This window comes from Erpetoichthys calabaricus, chromosome 1 (assembly GCF_900747795.2).
Source record: "Erpetoichthys calabaricus chromosome 1, fErpCal1.3, whole genome shotgun sequence".
NCBI classification, from domain to species: Eukaryota; Metazoa; Chordata; class Cladistia; order Polypteriformes; family Polypteridae; genus Erpetoichthys; species Erpetoichthys calabaricus.
The window spans coordinates 263,767,922-263,789,004 of NC_041394.2; the positions used below are offsets into that span (position 1 = coordinate 263,767,922).

Genomic DNA, 21,083 nt, shown 5'->3' on the forward strand with positions numbered 1-21,083 from the left:
ATGTTTTTTTTTTAACAGGGTTGGCCACAAAAGCCTCTCTGTAAGCTAATAATCATTTGATTGATGACAGCAGACACCAACATCTGGGTCCTTTAGGAGAAAAAGCCCTATTTACAGCAGTACCAGCAAGAGACAGCAGCAGATTGAAATCTTCTGAGTCCAATCAAGTAATTACAGCAAATTCAGCACATAATCAGATTGCTGTTTCAAGTGAAAATGATTGGGGACATTTTGTAATTTACCACCTTGAAAGATGTGACTTTTTTTGATGAAGCAGTTCAGAAAATCAAAGCTGAAACTATGATTCCCATCATTATGAAAAATATGAGAAGAGATCATTAAAATTATCCTCAAAAATGGTGGCCTGCAGTGTAAACCATTACAAAATGAACTTGAAAATCTTACACAGATGCAGGCCCGGTCTTAGGTATTATGGGGCCCTAGGCGAAAGGGGGGTCCAGGGGCCCCCTGAGGGAGGCGGAGCCCCCCTGGAAGCTCTGTGAAATGCGTGAAAATTAGACTAAGGAGTTGATTCGGGGCCCCCCGGACGCCGGGGCCCTAGGCGGTCGCCTACTTCGCCTATGCCTAAGGCCGGGCCTGATTGGGACAAATAATGCTGTAGTATATTTAAGTATATATGACAATTGCTCACTCGGACAATTTGTTTTGGGGGCCCCCAAGAAGGCGGTGGCCCTAAGCTATAGCTTGTGTAGCTTATACGTAAATCCTGCACTGCACAGATGAATGTCTCCAGTTATGATATTCCTGTAGCTGACAGGCTTTAAAGATTGTGAATTTAAAGACTTATGCTGCACAAAAGGCAGATTATGGATTGATGCATTCTAGCATTCAATTAACATTCACTGGATTTTTCACTTAAGTGACTTTTTTCTGTGCCTAACAATACTTTACACTATAAACTACAACAACAGCAAACATGAAAGAGATGCCCTAAGGAAGGCTGAAGTTGTCTTTGGACTTGCTGGCCAAGTGAATGGCTAGTGTGCTGAACAAATGTTTTTAGGAATAAAGAAGAATAATGATTTCTTGCTGCGGTGGGTTGGCACCCTGCCCAGGATTGGTTCCCTGCCTTGTGCCCTGTGTTGGCTGGGATTGGCTCCAGCGGACCCCCGTGACCCTGTGTTCGGATTCAGCGGGTTGGAAAATGGATGGATGGATGGATGGATGGATTTCTTGAATATGCTGCATTTTTAACATATTGTGGCACCCGGCTAGGTTTGTCGCCCGACCGGGATGCCCAGGAGGAGCGGAGGAGGGCTTGTGCCTCCTCCAGGACACGAGGGGGCATCCTCCTTGGTTGCTTTGGGGGCCACGGGTACAGAGCTTGGAAGCTCTACCCTGTAGGGGCCCGTGGTCACCGCCAGGGGGCGCCCCGATGCCTTGGGAATGTTGGACCTCAGTACTTCCGCCACACCGGGAAGTGCTGGGGGGAAGAGATATGGAGACACCCGGTGGACTTCCGGTTTCACCGCTGGGGCTTCCGCCACACAGGGGTGTGGCTACAGGCCCTCAGGATGCAGCTGGAGCCCATCCGGGGTGAATAAAAGGGGCCACCTCCCTCCAGTCAGGGGCAAGAGTCGGGTGGAAGAGGACGAAGCTTGGTGGAGAGGAGTGGAGGCGGACCAGAGACTGATAAGGCATTGTGTTGTGGCCAGGACTTAAAGGGGTGATTGGTGCTGAGGCACTGGGTATGTGCACTGTATATAATAGAAATATGATGAATAAACGTGTGTGTGGTGATAACATCGTGTCTACCTGTCTGTGTCCGGGCTGTTCCCCACAATATATTTTATCATGTGGGCCAGAGAGGCAAGTAAGTACTTATAACAATACAGTACTACTGCATTCAAGTTTAATCATAGTGGCAGGCCATACTCTCTAACTCTTTAGTAGAAGATAGGAAGTTTAACAAATGAGAGGCGGCCCTTCAGTTCATCATACTCATTTGGATGGGTGAAAACTAAGTTGTCCATCCAGTTTCTAATCTAAATCTAGTCTAATTTATAGTCATGCCTATCCCAAGAGCTTTGGGTGCATGGTTGGTAGGTACCAACCCTGGACGGGGTGCCAGTCAATCACAGGATACACTCACATACATTCCCTCATGTGGGCCTAATTTAGAATCAACATTTAACCTAACATACATGAAAACCCACATAATCAAGGGAAGAATATGCAAGCACTGGAGCAGTGAGGTAGCAACACCTTCCCATCTATGATCAAAAAACACATATTCCAGATCATTTGGAAAAGTTCCACTTCAATTACATAATTCAGTAGTTTGTTCCAGATTTCCACAACCCTTTGTGTGATGACGTGCTCTCGGGGTTCTGTATTGAGTACAGTCATCCCCAGGGTGGTCTCAGAATTGTATCACTTTAATGAGTTCTCCACATTAAAGTTTAAATTAAATGATCATTCCTTAATTCCTAAGCCATAAATATGAGTTTGCTTTAGTTGCTCACCATGATACCTGGTTGAAAGTACTTACATCTCCGGGGATTTGCCTAAAGCCTGCAGCCACACCAATGCTTCTATAATTGTTTAAACTAGGTTGATGGCCACCATGTTTGTTGCAACAGGCACAGGCATTTTATAGGTTCTGAAGTGGTTTTAACATGTATTTCCCTCTTTTTTCTTATACTATCCAAATGTCAACTACAGATAGACAGTATAAGCTTTTGATTTTAAACTTTCTAAGTTGCCTGAACCAAAAATTATGATCATCACTTTGCTCAGTTTGCACTGCTAGATTCTGTTTCCATCCTACAGTATACAGTGAACATCTAGTGTATTTATGGTGGGCTTTTCTCTAGCTCCATTTGTTTTCTTTAAGCCTATTACTCCCATACATTTGCTGGGAAATGTATTGCATAGAATTTTTGTAACAAAACACGCAAGAATATCAGTCAGCATGCTTAATTGGGGAGGTAAACGTTTCCCACACATTTAGAATAAAATGAGACAAAGTGATAAAGAAACACAGTTATGAATTTAATTGTAAATAAGCATTGTGCAGTGAGTGTTGATATGTGAGCGTCTATGAGATCTGTTATACAATTAATTCAAGATCTGAATTCAAGGTCCTAGTCAGTATTTTAATTCTGCTGTAGCTGTTTTCAGAGCAGAATTAGGATCAGAATTTTTCTTCACATTTCTTTGTGTTTCATATAGATGTACATCTATTCTGGAAGAGGTTTGGTCTAAAAATATTTAATCTGGCGTTTGTTTTTCATTTGAAGAAGCTGAAAAGTGCTAGCATTATCCCATGACAATATTTCAAAACAATTCACTGCTATTGTGAAACTACCAAGAATGGCCCGAGAGTAGGCAGTGTCTGATGTCAGTGGAGCAACCATATACAAGTATCATTTTTGGATCAACCAAGATTATGGATAAACATAAAGCTATGAGATTATTAAGTGTGTGAATTTAGAAACTCTGATTCTTGGTTAAGGTGTTGGGCTTAATCGGCTTAACTTTTTGGCACAAAGCTGTAAAAATGTGTGAGTTTCTGGTCCTTTTTCATTTAAAAATCACACTGTCTCGCCTCCTGCGGGAGTATATCTCATACAGTTTTTATTTTGAAAGCAAACTTCTTAGCCGGACAAGCCAAAGGTGAACTCCATCATCTCAAGTGATTATCTGAATGTCTGACTGTGAAGGTGTCTCTTTTTCACAGCGAGCTGATTCAATTTATGCTCCATTACCTTTTCGCACAATCCCGTTGTTGTGTACATACCAAGCTTGTGCAATTGAGGTTAGTTGACTAATTCTAAACTTCCTAAGCAGAGTTAATATTTCATATGTTGAACTGGAATCTTGCACAATTCTACCATGATAAATTCAATCTAACTATGATGCTGTGTTGACATTAACAGGTTTGGAAAGTAACTGAATAAATATCAGCATCGTATAATTTAGACATGTTGTATAATGCAATAACTTTTGACTAAGAGCCAATGCATAATGTCGCGGAAAAAAGGGACATATATTATCAAAACAGGATAGTGAGTGCCCAATGACAAACCTGAATGTAAATGGTGAGCAGTATCTGTATTGTAGTGCTATTTTTCCTGAACAATAGGCAACCTGGAGGTGCAGAGGATAATTCTGCTGCCTCACAGCCTCAGGAAACTGGGTTTCCAGCTCAGGCCATACCTGTGTTACAAGCTCTCCCAGTATTACTGTGACCTCTTCTCCTACCTCCCAAATATCATTGTCAATATTAAGGAATTAAGGAATGATCATTCAATATCACTTGCCCTAATAGAAAATCTTTTGTTTCTTGTTTTCCCGGTGCTCGTGTCCGAGATGTGACGAGACGTGCACCGGCGATCTACAAGAACAGGGCAGTTGGAGCCATTGTTATACATGCTGGCGTAAACGACATAAGGCACCGACAGTCGGAGATCCTCAAGGCAGACTTCACTGCATTAATTAAAGACACAAAGGAGAGGACCCCATCGGCAAAGATATTCATCTCGGGTCCACTCCCTCTCGTCAGACGATCAAACGAGTATTACAGTCGTCTGCTTGGTTTAAACAACTGGCTGCAGGGCTTCTGCAAGAATCAAGACATCGGGTTCATTAACAACTGGGACCTCTTTTGGGAAAGACCGCGTTTCTTCAAGCGAGATGGTCTGCATCCGAACAGCTTCGGCGCCCGGGTCCTCTCCGAAAACATATCGAAGGTAATTCGTTTATCTTGACTATCTATCTCTGCTTTTAACCCCTTCCGAAATGCCACTCCTGTGTTTGGTCATGATAATTGTTTAAAAAAATCCTCCATAAAAGTGCGCAACATAAATACTGTAATAACCAATCTTAATGCACATAGAAAATCTAGGCAATACGGCATAAACGCCAATAATTTAATTAAAGTTACTACTTTAGATGAACAATGTATTAAAACTGTAAAAACAGATCATAGATTAAATAAAAAATACACACAGAGCGGCGCTAATAAAAATAACTTAATTCCTGTTCCCTATATCAATAACGCACATAGTATTCATCTCTGCTCCTCCGAAACATTGAATATGGCACTATTAAATATTAGAGCTTTAACTAACAAGACGTTTTTTATCAACGACATTATTAGTGAAAAAAAAATAGATTTTATTGCACTAAGTGAAACGTGGCTTAGCTCAGATGGCGCAGCTGTTTTAATCGAATCTGCGCCTCCGGATTACAGTTTTACTCGTGCTGATCGCCAAGGAAAGAGAGGTGGAGGGCTAGCAAACATTTACTCTAGCAGGTTAAAATGTAAAAATATCAGTTTTGGTAAGTTCAAGTCTTTTGAGTATCTCGCCATTGTTATTCAGGGAGATTCTCACGTTCTAGTATTATCCGTGTATAGACCTCCTAAATTCAACGCGTCTTTCTTTGAGGAATTCTCTGACTTGATGTCAATCTTAATTACGAACTATGACGCACTCTTAATAGTCGGCGACTTTAATTTTCATGTAGATAATCAATGTGACCAAAAAGTAAAAGAATTTATGAACCTCCTGGACTCTTTTGATTTGAGACAGCTCGTTAATCAGCCTACACATAAAGCAGGTCATACGTTAGACTTAGTAATTACTAAAGGACTAAAAGTTGATATAAAGCAGGTCATTGATACGGGTCTTTCAGACCATTTTCTTCTACTTTTTAATATAGAAATAATGATAGAAAACACTCATGAGAAGCATATTGTTAAAAAACGCTTCTTTGACTCATCAGCAACTTTAAAACTTACAAACATTCTAACCAATCAGTCCGTTTATAGTGCCAACTATAATAGCGAGGAGAATGTAAATAGTAAGGTGGAAAGATTTAATACTAAAGTGAGGGCTGCTGTTGACATAGTTGCACCTGAAAAGACAGTTAAAAAATCTTCTAGCATTGTTATACCTTGGAAGACCCAAAGAGTGTCTGATTTAAAGAGAACATGCCGTAGAGCTGAGCGTAAATGGAGGAAGACTAAACTAACTATTGACTATGAGATATTAAAAGTTAAAATAACAGAATACAATAACACAGTCCGTCTTGAGAGGCGCTGCTATTTCTCTAAGATTATAAATAACAATGCTAGTAATCCCAGAGTGTTATTTTCGACAATTGATCATCTGTTAAACCCAGGTAACTCAAAGGAATGCCTCCTAAGTACTTCCAGTAAAACCTGTGAGGCTATCGCTGTATTTTTCAATCAAAAAATTAATGATATTAGAAATAACATAGTATATCTCCCCAACACTAAGGATCCCCCGAAACCCCAGTACTCCATAATAAATAAATTAGAGTCTTTCACTAGGATAGATTTACCTGATTTACATAAAATAATTTCTCAAATGAAACCATCCACCTGTGCCCTTGACCCAATACCAACAAATTTTTTCAAAGAAGTATCGGGTGTGCTTATTGATAATGTTCTTGACATAGTAAATTCGTCATTAGATACGGGGGTCTTCCCAGACTGTCTTAAGACTGCGGTAGTTAAACCCCTACTTAAGAAAAATAATCTCGACCCCTCTTCTCTTGAAAATTATAGACCCATCTCTAACCTGCCTTTCTTAAGTAAAATTCTAGAGAAGGCAGTCATTATGCAGTTAAATGAGCACCTCAATAAACATGCTATTCTTGATAAATTTCAGTCAGGTTTTAGAACAAATCACAGCACAGAAACTGCACTCGTTAAAGTAGTAAATGACTTGCGGGTAAATGCAGACAGAGGCCATTTATCTGTTCTCATCCTCTTAGATTTGAGTGCCGCATTTGACACTATTGATCATAATATTCTTAAGAATCGCCTTAGTCAATGGGTGGGCCTCTCTGGCAGTGTCTTAAACTGGTTTGAATCCTACCTGGCAGGGAGAAAATTCTTTGTTAGTTGTGGTAATTATAACTCAAAGACACATGATATTCTATATGGTGTTCCACAAGGCTCTATCCTGGGTCCGCTGCTCTTCTCAATCTACATGCTTCCATTAGGTCAGATTATCTCGGGACATAACGTGAGCTACCACAGCTATGCTGATGACACACAGCTGTATTTATCAATAGCACCTGATGACCCCAAATCTCTTGATTCGCTAACACAATGTCTAACCTGTATCTCAGAATGGATGAATAGTAACTTTCTCAAATTAAATAAAGAAAAAACCGAAATCTTAGTGATTGGCAATAATGGATACAATGAGGCTATTAGAAATAAACTGGATGCATTAGGATTAAAAGTCAAATCGGAGGTAAAAAGCTTAGGGGTAACCGTTGATTGTAATCTGAATTTTAAATCGCATATTAATAAAATCACTAGGACAGCATTTTTTCACCTAAGGAACATAGCAAAAGTTAGACCTCTTATATCATCGAAAGATGCAGAGAAATTAGTTCATGCGTTTGTCTTTAGTCGGCTAGATTACTGTAATGCACTCCTCTCAGGACTACCCAAAAAAGACATCAATCGTTTGCAGTTAGTGCAGAATGCAGCTGCTAGAATCCTTACCAGGAAAAGAAAATCCGAACACATTTCTCCAGTTTTGATGTCACTACACTGGTTACCTGTGTCATTCAGAATTGACTTTAAAATTCTGCTTATGGTTTATAAAGCTTTAAATAATCTCGCCCCGTCTTATATATCGGAATGTCTGACACCTTATATTCCAAATCGCAACCTCAGATCCTCAACTGAGTGTCTCCTTAGAATTCCAAGAGCAAAACTTAAAAGAAGTGGTGAGGCGGCCTTCTGCTGTTATGCACCTAAAATCTGGAATAGCCTGCCAGTAGGAATTCGCCAGGCTAATACAGTGGAGCACTTTAAAAAACTACTGAAAACACATTACTTTAACATGGCCTTCTCATAACTTCACTGTAATTTAATCCTGACACTCTGTATATCCAATTCATTATAATAACTATTCATTCAAAATTTGTACTAACCCCTACTCTCTCTTCTGTTTTCTTTTCCGGTGTCCTATTGGTGGTGGCTTGTGCCACCACCATCTACCCAAAGCACCATGATGTTCCAACAATGATGGATGGATTAAAAGCCAGAAGTCTGTATAACCATCAGCATCAAGTGACTCCGTGAGAACCCTAACTACAAAGAGGACTATTTCATTTATGTTAGGTAGAATGCCCAAAGGGGACTGGGCGGTCTCGTGGCCTGGAACCCCTACAGATTTTATTTTTTTCTCCAGCCTTCTGGAGTTTTTTTTTTGTTTTTTCTGTCCACCCTGGCCATCGGACCTTACTCCTTTCTATGTTAACTAATGTTGTCTTATTTTAATTTCTTATTTGTCTTTTACAGTATTCTTCTTTTCTTCATTATGTAAAGCACTTTGAGCTACTTTTTGTATGAAAATGTGCTATATAAATAAATGTTGTTGTTGTTGTTGTTATTGTGTGACATAAGCTGCTTTTGCCCTTGGTGCTAATGCGTGTATTACTTGTAATAATTATAATAGTTACAAGCTTCCATTAATAAAGCAATAAGACTGATCGAATGAGTAGAAGAATGCACAAAATATGTCTTGATGGAAATGTAATTGTTCTGCAGAGCTGACTGCTTGCCTGTGCACAGCCTTTTTGGCACAGTTGGAGGCCTCTTCTAAAGTGTACGTCACAGCCTACCCTTCCTGATGTGCCTCACTGCCTGCACAAATGTAATCACAATTTTCCCAGCCTCTGAAGTCAGTAGCTTTAGCAGGTAATCTGCTAATTAGCCGAGGATCGCTATGGTTCTGTAATTCACTATGTTGGACCACCAGGACATGTGAAGAAGGTAATTGTTTACAATGTGTGATTAAATGAAGAAAATGCTCATACTTCCAGTATGAGCAATTTCATTTTGTCAGAATTTAAAACTGAAAAAACAATATGCTAATATAATTTCATTTCACCGGGGGAACCTAATGCTGACAGTCAATTGCTTTTTAAATACAGTTTATTTCCATGAAGTAAACCAAACACTATGTCAACCGATTAGGAATATGCAAATTAAAATGATCACGTTCTGCATAAGTGCATTTTTAATCAGTCAAGTCCAGTTTGTTGTAATTCTTTTAAAAACACCCTTGCATTTCTCCTCAGAATAGTTGACAAAAATACAAATAAATAAATAAACAAAAAATATAGAATATGTATTTGCATACATTTAGGAAAAAATGTTAAAGGTTATTTCCATGCGGATTATGAAAGAAGGTTAAAGAAACAACATCAGGTGTGGCGTGCAGCCAAAAAGTTTTGTCTTTAACCTTTTTTCCTTTTCAGTGTGGAAATAATCGTTAACCTTTTTTTCCTTTTCAGATGCAGGCTGAAGCAGCCCTACACTAACTGTAACACTGCTCAAAAAATTAAGGGAACACTTAATCATCACAGTCTACACCAAGTCACGGATATCAATTTGTGCAGATAGGAAGCACAAGCGATTGTGAATCAACTTCATCTGCTTTGGTGTAAATGAAAAGTGACAACAGATGCACGGGAGAGGCCACAGAAAGACAACTCACAAAAGGGAATTGTTTAGCAGGTGGTGGCCACAGACAGTTGCTCTCTCCTAATCCTTACTGACTGATTCTTCTCTAGTTTTGCATTTTGTTGTTGTCCTCATTACTACTGGTAGCATGAGGTGGTACCTGTGGCTGATTCAGGTTGCACAGGTAATCCAGCTCCTCTAGGATGGCACATCCATACGTGCCATCGCAAGAAGGTTTGCTGTGTCTCCCGCAACAGTCTCAAGAGCATGGAGGAGAAACCAGGAGACAAAGCATTACACGAGGAGAGCTGGACAGTTCTGTAGAAGGGCATCAACCCAGGGCCAGACATCCTCCAGTGGGACCTGTGCTCACAGCCCATCACTGTTCAGCTCTATTGGCATTCACCAAAGAGCACCATAATTAGCAACTCCACCATTGGTGCCCCATTCTCTTCACAGATAAGAGCAGGTTCACATTGAGCACATGTGACAGACATGAAAGAGTCTGGAGATGCCATAGTGAACGTTATGCAGCCTGCGTGACCAGTTTAGCAGTGGGCTAGGGATGTTCTGGGGAGGCATATCCTTGGAGGGTTGAACAGACTTTCAAATACTAGGCAATGGTACCATGACTGCTGATGAAATCCTCAGTGCCATTGTCAGACCTTACGCTTGTGCAATGGACCCGGGTTCCTCCTGGTGTAGGACAATGCTCAGCCTCATGTGGCATGTGGAGTGTGTAGACAGTTCCTGGATGATGAAGGTATTGATGCCATTGACTGGCCCACATGTTGCCCAATCTTCTGGTATCTCCTCCATGGTCTTGACATGGTGCTGGGAGACACAACAAACTTTTTGCAACAGCACATATAGATGTTCCATCCTGGAGGAGCTGGACTACCTGTGCAACCTGAATCAGCTGTAGGTCCCACCTCATGCTACCAATAGTGACACGGCACTATGAAAAATGTTAAACTAGAGAAGAATCAGTCAGGAAGAATAACGAGAGAGCACTTGTCTGTGACCACCACCTGCAAAACCACCATTTTGTGGGTTGTCTTGCTGTTGCCTTTCCAGTGTACCTGTTATCACTTTTCATTTGCAACAAAACAGGTGAAGTTGATTCACAATCACTTCTGCTTCCTAACTGCACAAATTGATATCCCTGAACCTTAAATGACTTGGTCTTAGACTGTGATGATTAAGTGTTCCCTTTAATTTTTTTGAGCAGTATATTTACACACACTCTTTGTTATGTTGTAGTATTTGAATTGTTATGATTGATTCTTTAGCAATTTTAGAACTTGTGGGTAGAAACTGTCCCTGAATCTATAGCCCTGTACTATTTGCGAGAAGTGCCGGATGGCTGAGTCTTTAATCATCCTCTTTGCCTTTCTAAGGTATTGAGTGTTGTATATGTCACGAATAGAAGGGAGGTGGGTGGCAGTAATATTCTGTGCCACCTTCACCACCCCCTGCAGTGCTTTACATTCTTCAGCTGTTCAGGCACTGTATCAGGATGTGATGCTGACAGTAAGGATTTGTGAGAACTGATGGAGAAATTGCAAGCTATACTCAGATATATAAGGAAGTAGAGGTGAAAGACAAAATGTGTTGTGCCCACTTCAGTTTGTCAGTAATGGTCACTCCAAGAAATTAAAATCTGCTCACACTTTAAGCAGCATCTTCTCCAATGTATATGGAAGTGTGGTCTGCCTTCTGAAGTCTATTTATCAGAACCTTGGTTTTGAAGATATTAATGGTGAGATTATTATTCTGGTACCACTCAGTCAGTAGGTAGACCACTGCTCTGTGAGCTGTCTCATCATTCATCATTAAGGTGGTGTTATTGACAAATTTAATGATGGAGCTAGAGCTGTGTCTGGTCAAACAGTCAGAGGTGAACAAGCAGTGTAGAAGAGGAGTCAGCACTCTATCCTATAATTTGGTATGGAAAGGAGGATGAAGATGATATTGTATTAGATGCAATTTTGTAGTCTGTAAACATTCCTAATCCCTGTCAACGTTTGTACAAATTATTACGGCTTCTAAATTGCATCTCTAGTTTACCCCTGTACCAATATTAATCCACTTGGATTTCTTTTCTGAGTTTTTCTATGAATTTCTTGTATGTTTCCATGTCATCATTTTGAAATGCATGCCTACAGGAATTTCATGCTCTCAATAGTGATCTGTGGTTTCTTATTAGGAAATATGCAAATCGTTTTTATTGGTTAACAGTTGCCCTCATATTTTTTGATGCATGTCATTATGACATCTGCATGCTCATCCAGGTTTGGTTTATTTGGTTTATTTATTTAAATATCACATTTAAAACAACTAAAAGTTGACCATGGTGGTAAACACAGAATAAAAACTAATAGTAAGAAATAAAGACAGATAACAAAATCAACTCCTAAGCTAAAAACCAAGTGAATAAAAGTGCATTTAGTAAAAACATAAAACTATAAATTGTGGGAGCCGACCTTATTGCAAGGGGCAAACCATTCCACAGTTTAGAACCAGCCACTGCAAAAGCACAATTGTCCCTTAGTTTCAATGGACAGTAAGCAATAGTTGATTTAAAGACCTGGCTGCCTGGCTGATGAATATGATTCGAGAAGATCAGCTAAGTACAGTGGAGCTGACCCATGTAAGGCTTTAACCACAAACGCTAGAATCTTAAAATTCACCCTGTAACTATCCATCCATCCATCCATTTTCCAACCTGCTGAATCCGAACACAGGGTCACGGGGGTCTGCCGGAGCCAATCCCAGCCAACACAGGGCACAAGGCAGGGAACCAATCCTGGGCAGGGTGCCAACCCACCGCAGGACACACACAAACACACCCACACACCAAGCACACACTAGGGCCAATTTAGAATCGCCAATCCACCTAGCCTGCATGTCTTTGGACTGTGGGAGGAAACCGGAGCACCCGGAGGAAACCCACGCAGACACGGGGAGAACATGCAAACTCCACGCAGGGAGGACCCGGGAAGCGAACCCAGGTCCCCAGATCACCCAACTGCGAGGCAGCAGCACTACCCACTGCGCCACCGTGCCACCCACCCTGTAACTAATAGGGAGCTATTGAAGTGAGATCAACACCAGAGTGATGTGATCCCTTTTTTTGCTGCTGGTAAAAACTCTAGCAGCTGCATTCTGCACCAGCCGTGGGGGGATACCCTGGGATACCCTGACATAGAGGGCATTACAATAATCCAGACAAGTCATGACAAAAGCATGAATGAGCTTCTTATAGGTTATTAAATGTCAAAAACAACTTTATAAATCAACCTGATGTAGAAAAAAATACTTTTTACCATAGCATTGATCTGTTTGTCAAATTTAAAATCTGAATCCAAAATCAACCCAAGACTTTTTGCGCATGGGTTTACGTATCGGACAAGTGGACCCAATGTGCTAGCAATATTTTGAGTAAAAATGGGTTGACCAAATAGAATGACTTTAGTTTTGACTCATTTAACTACAAGAAGTTAACTACCATATAGGGTTTTATATCGTCTAAGCACTTAAAAACCATTTCACCTGGTTGCAATTGAAAATAAATTTGGGTATCATCAGCATAACAATGATACAGGATGCTATACTTGTTTAATATAGAGTAGAATGGTAACATATATAAAGAGAAGAGGACCGAGCCTAACACAAATCCATGGGGTACCCAACAGGCTAAAGAGGCGGAGATGCTGTGCTACCAATATATACAGAAAACATCCTGCCTTTAAGGTAATCCGTGAACCACTTAAGAACAATACCCCGAATGTCACCCCATTGCTCGAGCCTGTTAATCAGAATGTCATGATCAACCATATCAAACGTAGCACTCAACTCCAATATAATTAGCACTGCGCACCTCCCAAAATCAGCTGCCAACAGCAGATCATTCATTACTCTTAGCAGTGCCCATTTTGTGCTGTGAAATATTCAGAATCCTGACTGAAACTTATCAAGAATATTGTTGTGCTCCAAAAAAGTTTGTAGCTGGGTACCCACAACTTTATCCAAAAATTTGGAGAGAAATTGTAGTTTGGAAATGGGACAAAAGCTGCTCGGAAGCTCGGGATCAAGGTTTATCTTTTTTAACAGGAGTTGAATCACTGCATGTTTAAAGCATGTAGGAACAGTCCCCATCTGCAAAAGAGATATTAACAATTGACCGCAAATTAGGACTGATTACACCAAACACAACTTTAGAGAATCAAACAGGCATAAAGTCAAGAGGACAAAAAGATGGTGACAATTCGCAATTTTCATCAGGTCTGAAAGAGAATCTTGCTGAAACAGTGAAGTGTATGATGCTCACCAACAGATCCTGAGCAACGGGGACAATGTTAGCTCTAATATCAGTAATTTTACTGATAAAGTAAAAGTGAGCAATACTGATAAAGTATTGCAAAATGTCATCACAAAAGAGTGATGACCCAGAATTTGCAGAACCTCCAGATGGATTCAGCATGGCATCAATAATACTAAATAATACTCAAGGATTGTTGGAGTTGCTTGCAATAACATTTGAAAAAAAAATATGGTTCTTGCAGCCTTCACAGCCTCTTGATAATTAATAAGGGAGTCTTTGAAGATCTTATAGGAGACCTGGAGGCGATCCTTCTTCCACATTCTCTCAGCCTTTCTACACTTGCTTTTGAGAGAACATATAGTGTCATTAAACCACAGCTTTCTTCTTGGTTTACATTTCAATTCTTTAAGTGGAGCTACAATATTCAAAATATTCACACAAGTAGATGTGAATTAATTCACAAGCTCATCAATGCTGTGATCCAGAAAGGATGCTTCCCTCCTGGATGATAAAGAAATAGTTTAATAAGAATTACAAAAAAGCCTGGCAGACGCAGAATTAAAGCTGCACGACCAATAACTAGGAGGAACAGTCACTGAAGGCAGATACAGTAAATTGGCATCAAATGTAATAAAGCTGTGATCTGAAAGATATCCATCATCTGTTTCAGTGTTACCAAGAGAGAATCCTGACGTATATACAAGGTCCAAAGTATGACCATGTTTATGAGTGGGATCTGTAACAAACTGAACAAAATCAAAAGACTCCATATGATGTAAAAAATTCCTTGCCAAAGTTTTAGAAGGAAAATATAGGTATTAAATCTCCCAGAATTAAAACTCAATCATATAGTGTCATGATCAATGACAAAAAATCTGAGAAATCTTGGATGAAATCCTTACACGAGTGGGGAGATCTACAATATATACCAAGACACAGAGAGCTGGATGAAGCAAATCCACCTTAATCAATTGAACCTCAAACCTAGAAAAAGTCTCAGTAGGTAATAACCAACATTTAAAATGATTTGTAAAAATTACAGCCAGACCTCCACCACAGCCTGTAGACATGGGAGAGCTAAAAACTATAATCTGGAGAAGAAAATTCAGAAAAAGGGCTTATGTCACTCTCACTCAGCCAAGTCTCTGCCAGAAATAAGATGTCTACCTTAAGAGAGACAAAAGTTTCATTTAAAGTAAATGTTTTTCTTCAATAGAGATTTAACATTGAACAACGCATTTTAATAAAGGATCAATCACTCACTGTGAAGATTCCAGTAGGGAAAGAGTACCATAGTTAATTCCACCATTATGATGCTGCGGGAATCCAGGGGGGCATTGGAGATCCAGATAGCTGACCTGTGACCACAGGTAGAAGACCAGTATATCTAAGTTTTAGGAACCGGCAGATCAGAAAAGATTCAGCTTGTCACAGTCTTCCCAGATCCATGCGTCGAATGATCCATGATGTGAAGCCAGTTTCAGCTTAATCCTCATCAAAACACCACTCTGTTTACCCTGGCACTTCTTACAGCACTTTCTATGGTGTAACTGGATGCAAGATGAGCAGCATACACCTGTTGAAAGGATTGTGAGTAAAGTGGGGCAACAAAGAGGACAATGAGAATAATAAATGCCCAGAAATCCACCACACGATCCAATAACAAAGGAACATATATCCATAAGGGTTTGATGGTTATAACGTATTACAGATATAGAAAAACAAGTACAGCTAAGCACAGACAGAATGAGCACAGCAAAAGGTAACAACAGCAGACAGCAAGCCAACATGTACACTGGCACCATCTTGGGAAGGTAATTACTGATGAAGAGCCTCTAAACATTTCCCATCCTTGGTAGTTATATGATGAAGCAGTTAGGCCAGCAGGCACACTGTCCAACTAGAAACTACTGAACTGCAGAACTGCATTCATTTAAAATTTATTAAACCTTCCTATGATCCTTTGCATGCTATAGATTCGTTTACAAAAAGTTGCATCACATACACAAATATTAAGTAATTCTTCTCAATTTTTTACAAAGATTGTTTTTTCTTAACATTAAAACATATTTAGACTGTTGAAGCTTACCCAATAGAGATGGGGAAATGCACGCAGGACAATTGTGGTGCCAGATAAGAGTCTTGTGAAGTCCTATATCTTGAGAGAATCATGCATTGCCAAAGGGAATGTACGTTGCCAGGTAAGAAGCTGAGAAATGCAAGGAAGTGTTGTGTCCGTTGAGATTGCTGACAGTGTCTCCCAAGGGTGGTAACAGGCAAGAGCACAACCTTTTGTGTGAGGGAAAAAGAAACCTAGAGGGGAACATGCAGTATTTCCTCAAGAAGCTGGAAGATATACGACCCAGTGGATGCTAAGGTTGTCTATAAGAGTGAGGACAATTGCGGAATGACAGGGGTGGCAACTCCTTCTGGTTGTTAATGAGAAGATAGTCCTTTGAGGATATATGAGGGATTCTCAAATAGTACAGGGAGCTGGGATGCTCCCTTGGAGACCTGAGATTCAAGGCTAATGGAGACTTACAGGTAGAGGTGAGTGAAGAGATGATCTTTAAGAGAGAGAGAGGAAATTTAGGGCTACACCCACGCTACTACATTTACATTTAAAAACGCACACATTGGTCCCCATTTTCACCTTTCATCCACACTACCCGGGCATTTTAAAACCCCATAAACACACTTTTAAAAATACTCTCCAGAGCCTAATTCTAATAAAAGCTCAGCATTACAATGTGATTGGATTAAAAAGTAAACTTTTGAAAGTGCAGATATTTTCACGTTCTGATTTGCCCTTCACTGATTGCATTCTGTTCATTAAAATGTCTCATTCCCTGATTGGTCACCCTTCTTAGAAGAAAGCCTTATTCTCAGATATAATAGAGTTACTTTTCATGATATCTGTTGTGTTGCTTACCTGTATGCATTTAAATTGTGCTTTGTACAGTTTGAATGCTGCATGCATGCACAAAAAGCAAATACTGGTGTCGCACAAATGCACATGGGAGACAGTTTACAGGCTGAAAAGTAAATGTTTTTCAGCCTGGTCAGGGGCTAACGCTGTCTAGAAACACTCTCTCTTTCCGCCTCCCAAGATCCTGTCTAATGATGACATCACTTCTTTCTGTTCCCATTATATAAATCCACCACCATCTTGTGGTACCTCAGTACCACATTGAACTTGAGTCTGTAAAGACGTTTTTTTTTATTTTGCCTTATTTTCAAGTATACAGGGTTGCTAATTCCCCAAACCTTTATGCTCATGACCAAGTCTTATTACACTGGTCAATAAAGTGTGGAATATAGCCGGCAGCTTATCCCGGCCAATACCCCCAAGCCGCCAGATGGAGCCTTCCCTGCAACATGGCGGGGCCCCGAATTCCAGCAGGGCATCATGGACCTTGGAGTTTTCCTTCGCAGCCCTGCTGGATACCATGGGGGCTGCCAGAGGATGCTGCAGGGAGGCATAAGGATTTATATTTGCACTATAACCCGGAAGTACGTCCTAGTCACAGGGACAGAGGAAATGACGTATTTCCGGGCTGAAGAAAAAGAGGAGTTTCACCTGACCCGGAAGTGCTGGGGAATCAGAAGCACTACCGGGTTAAGATATATAAAAGGACTCTGGGAGATCCCAGCAGTGAGCCGAGTTGGGAGGAAGGGTGACTGAGCTGCTAGGAGTGGAGGATTAGAGTATTGATTATTATTGTGATTATTATTGAAGTATTGTGGAGTGGAGGGTGCTTTGTGCACTTTATTATTATAATAAATATTATCTTTGGACTTTTATCTGGTATCCTGCATATTGTCCGAGGGTTCAAGGGGACGACAGTGCCCCCTATCTGTCACAACAGTGTTGTGATAAATCTGGTGGCTGGCAACGTTACCCTTCTTTTGAGGGTTTTTTCCAGTACTACACACATGCCCGGTGTGGCCAAACGTCTATATCAAATGCGTTTTCTGCTGTTTTAGAATGGACAGAAATTCATTCATAAACAATGCAAAAACTTAGTAGTGTGGATGTAGCCTAGGGCTAGGGAGATGGTGGCTTGAGGTGGGTAAGTGGGTAAGCCACCTCACTGAATATACAGAGCACACAGTCAGGTCCAACGTGGCTACAGCAGTACATTTTAGCTTTGTACCTAAGTCTTCCCTTTGTTAATCCAATTCAGACCCGTCACACAAACAAAAACTCTGTTTTGACTTGGTAGAGTAATATATTGCTCTACTTTCCCCTTTTGTATTATTAATATGTAGCTTTTGTCAGAATGCCTCAGATCTCACAGACTTACCACTGTTTATAAGGTAAGGGGGTTGTATGCATAAATGCTTCTCACTCAACTTATATGCAAAATCTCACATCACAACAAACACTAAAGCTGCCCATTTGCCTTGCTGTGGACAGGCACAAGTCCTATATTAAATTTAATTAATTCCAGTGTTGGTTCTGAGACCTATGTATCTGTCAAAAGATATACATTAAAAGAACAGGAGAAATGTTGATGCAGTAATCAATCAAGTAGTAGACTAAAGAGATAGTATATATGAAGAGGTCAGTGCCACCATGAGCAGACATCCTGCACTCCAGCAGACAAATTAACATCAAGAGAATTGATCTTTGTGTCAAATGGCAAACTAGAGTTAACCAAAGAGCAGCATTAAAACCCAAGCCATTAAAATAAAAATGCTTTAAACAGCCCAACAGGGTGCTGCAGGATCATATAAGACTATATCAGTCAAATATTAAATTAACCAATTTGTGCTCAAGTGCACAAAATGAGTAACAGATCATGGATTAGTACATGTATACAGCTTTATTACTCACATATTCAACTCCAGAATAAACCATCACCAAGACCGACAGCACATGCTTGCATAAGCAATGGAAACTACACAAAAGATACAGTACAAAAGTCGCAAGCCCTGTTCTTACCACTTGCATGCTGAATTCTGTCACCAGTTTATAATTACATCTAGCAGCAGGGACAAATTGTAGGAATTTTCAAAATAAATAATGTGATATTATTTAAAATGTAATTAGCAATGATCTCCATTGACAAATTTGAACGTATGCACAAGTTTCTGCCTAAATTAAACTTGAGTTTCTTTCAGTGCCAAATAACCAGTATGGGTATAAGCATACCAATCCTCGCTAATAGGTCATCTATCAATTAGAAAATTACCTCCTCGCTTCTTTGTAAATCTGCATATGCAATATATGTATTTTTATACAAAATAGTATTTTTTTCCTTATTAAAATATTATTAATGAACGGGCATAGAAGTCTGATTTGAACGGCACAGCTGCTGACGTGTGCTTTGAAAACGGTAGAGGCTGTTGAGAGTTTTTGGTCTGTTCTGTGGTGTGAGATTTAAATAAACAAATGCATTTTGCTCTTAAAAACTTGGTTTTTGGTTGCCGCTAAGGAACCGTGTGGGAATTTTTAAAGCATTTTTCCATTTAGAAGGGTTTTTTTTTTGCTTTTTTTCGCCCACACAAGAGCAAAAGCAGTTGGGTGTTTGAAGATGCACTTGGAAAAGTTACTTTTACTTGTACGTGTGCTTGTTTTTGTTATCTGTATTTGAATTAGAATCGAGGAGGCAGGGTAGAAAGCAGCAGTAACTGATATCGGCATTTGTAACCATATAACCGCGTCGTCGTAACAGCGCTTCCTTAGTTTAAAGGAAAAGAAAAAATAATTTAAAAGGCCGCGGCTGCGGTGCGCAGGTAATCAGCCATCGTTAAGACGGCGATCAGGCACAAGGGGCTGTAGGAGCAGATAAGGTAGTAAAGTTTTATTTATTTGTTTATTTTAGATTGAACAGTACTTAGCGGTCCAGAGGTAGAACAGTTAAGCGGGCGACAGCTTAAGGGTTCGTTAATACGGGGGAATACAAACATTGTGAGTGGAGAGCTTATAAGTAAGAGGAGCGCAACGTTTTTATAACATTAGAACACTCTAGATGAGAACAGGCCATTCAGCCCAACAAAGCTCAACAGTGCTATCCACTTAATTGTTCCAAAAAACATCAAGTCGAGTTTTGAAAGTCCCCAAAGTCTTACTGTCTACCACACTACTTGGTAGCTTATTCCAAGTGTCTATCGTTCTTTGTGTAAAGAAAAACTTCCTAATGTTTGTGCGAAATTTACCCTTAACAAGTTTCCAACTGTGTCCCCTTGTTCCTAATGAACTCATTTTAAAATAACAGTCTCGATCCACTGTACTAATTCCCTTCATAATTTTAAACACTTCAATCATGTCACATCTTAATGTTCTTATGCTTAAACTTTATAGGCTCAGCTCTTTTAATCTTTAATTCCTCATAATTCAACCCCTGTAGCCCTGGAATCAGCCTAGTTGCTCTTCTCTGGACCTTTTCTAGCGCTGCTATGTCCTTTTTGTAGCCTGGAGACCAAAACTGCACACAGTACTGAAGATGAGGCCTCAACAGTGCATTATAAAGGCTGAGCATAACCTCATTGGACTTGTACTCCACACATCGTGTTATATAACCTAACATTCTTAATGGCTTCTGAACACATGGGAGTCGATAAGTTAGAGTCCACTATGACTCCTAAATCCTTCTCATAAGGTTTACTCTTGATTTTCCGACCGCCCATTGTGTATTCAAACCTATCATTTTTACTTCCTATGTGTAATACTTTACATTTACTGACATTAAATTTCATCTGCCACAAATCTGCCCAAGCTTGTATGCTATCCAAGTCCTTCTGTAATGATATAACGGATTCCAAATTATCTGCTAATCCACCTATCTTGGTATCATCTGCAAACTTAACCAGCTTGTTACTTATATTCCTATCTAAATCATTTATATATATTAAAAATAGCAGTGGCCCTAGCACTGACCCCTGTGGAACACCACTCTTAACATTGGCCAGTTCTGATGAGGTTCCTCGCACCATCACCCTCTGCTTCCTTTGTCTGAGCCAATTCTGCACCCATCTACAAACATCACCCTGAACTCCCACTTCTTTTAATTTGATGCCCAACCTCTCATGTGGCACCTTATCAAATGCTTTCTGAAAGTCCAGATAAATAATATCATGTGCTCCACTTTGATTGTATTCTTTTGTTGCCTCCTCATAGAATTACAGCATGTTAGTAAAACATGACCTGCCTCTTCTGAACCCATGCTGACTGTTCAGAAAAACTCCTGTCCTTGCCAGGTGTTGCTCAATCCTAACCTTAATAATTCCTTCCATTAATTTTCCTGTGATGCATGTTAAGCTTAC

General features: G+C 40.0%; 1 protein-coding gene across 1 annotated transcript in view; it reads right to left on the reverse strand.

Moving 5' to 3' along the window:
- Positions 1–15,957, reverse strand: part of prrt4b (proline rich transmembrane protein 4b) — a 113,958-nt gene extending 98,001 nt beyond the window's left edge. The window contains exons 1-2 of the mRNA XM_051930232.1: positions 15,901–15,957; positions 15,075–15,387 (exon numbers count right to left, since the gene is read on the reverse strand). The gene's annotated coding sequence lies outside the window, so the exon portion shown is untranslated. The remainder of the gene's footprint in view (positions 1–15,074; positions 15,388–15,900) is intronic.
- Between the last annotated feature and the right edge of the window lie 5,126 nt (positions 15,958–21,083).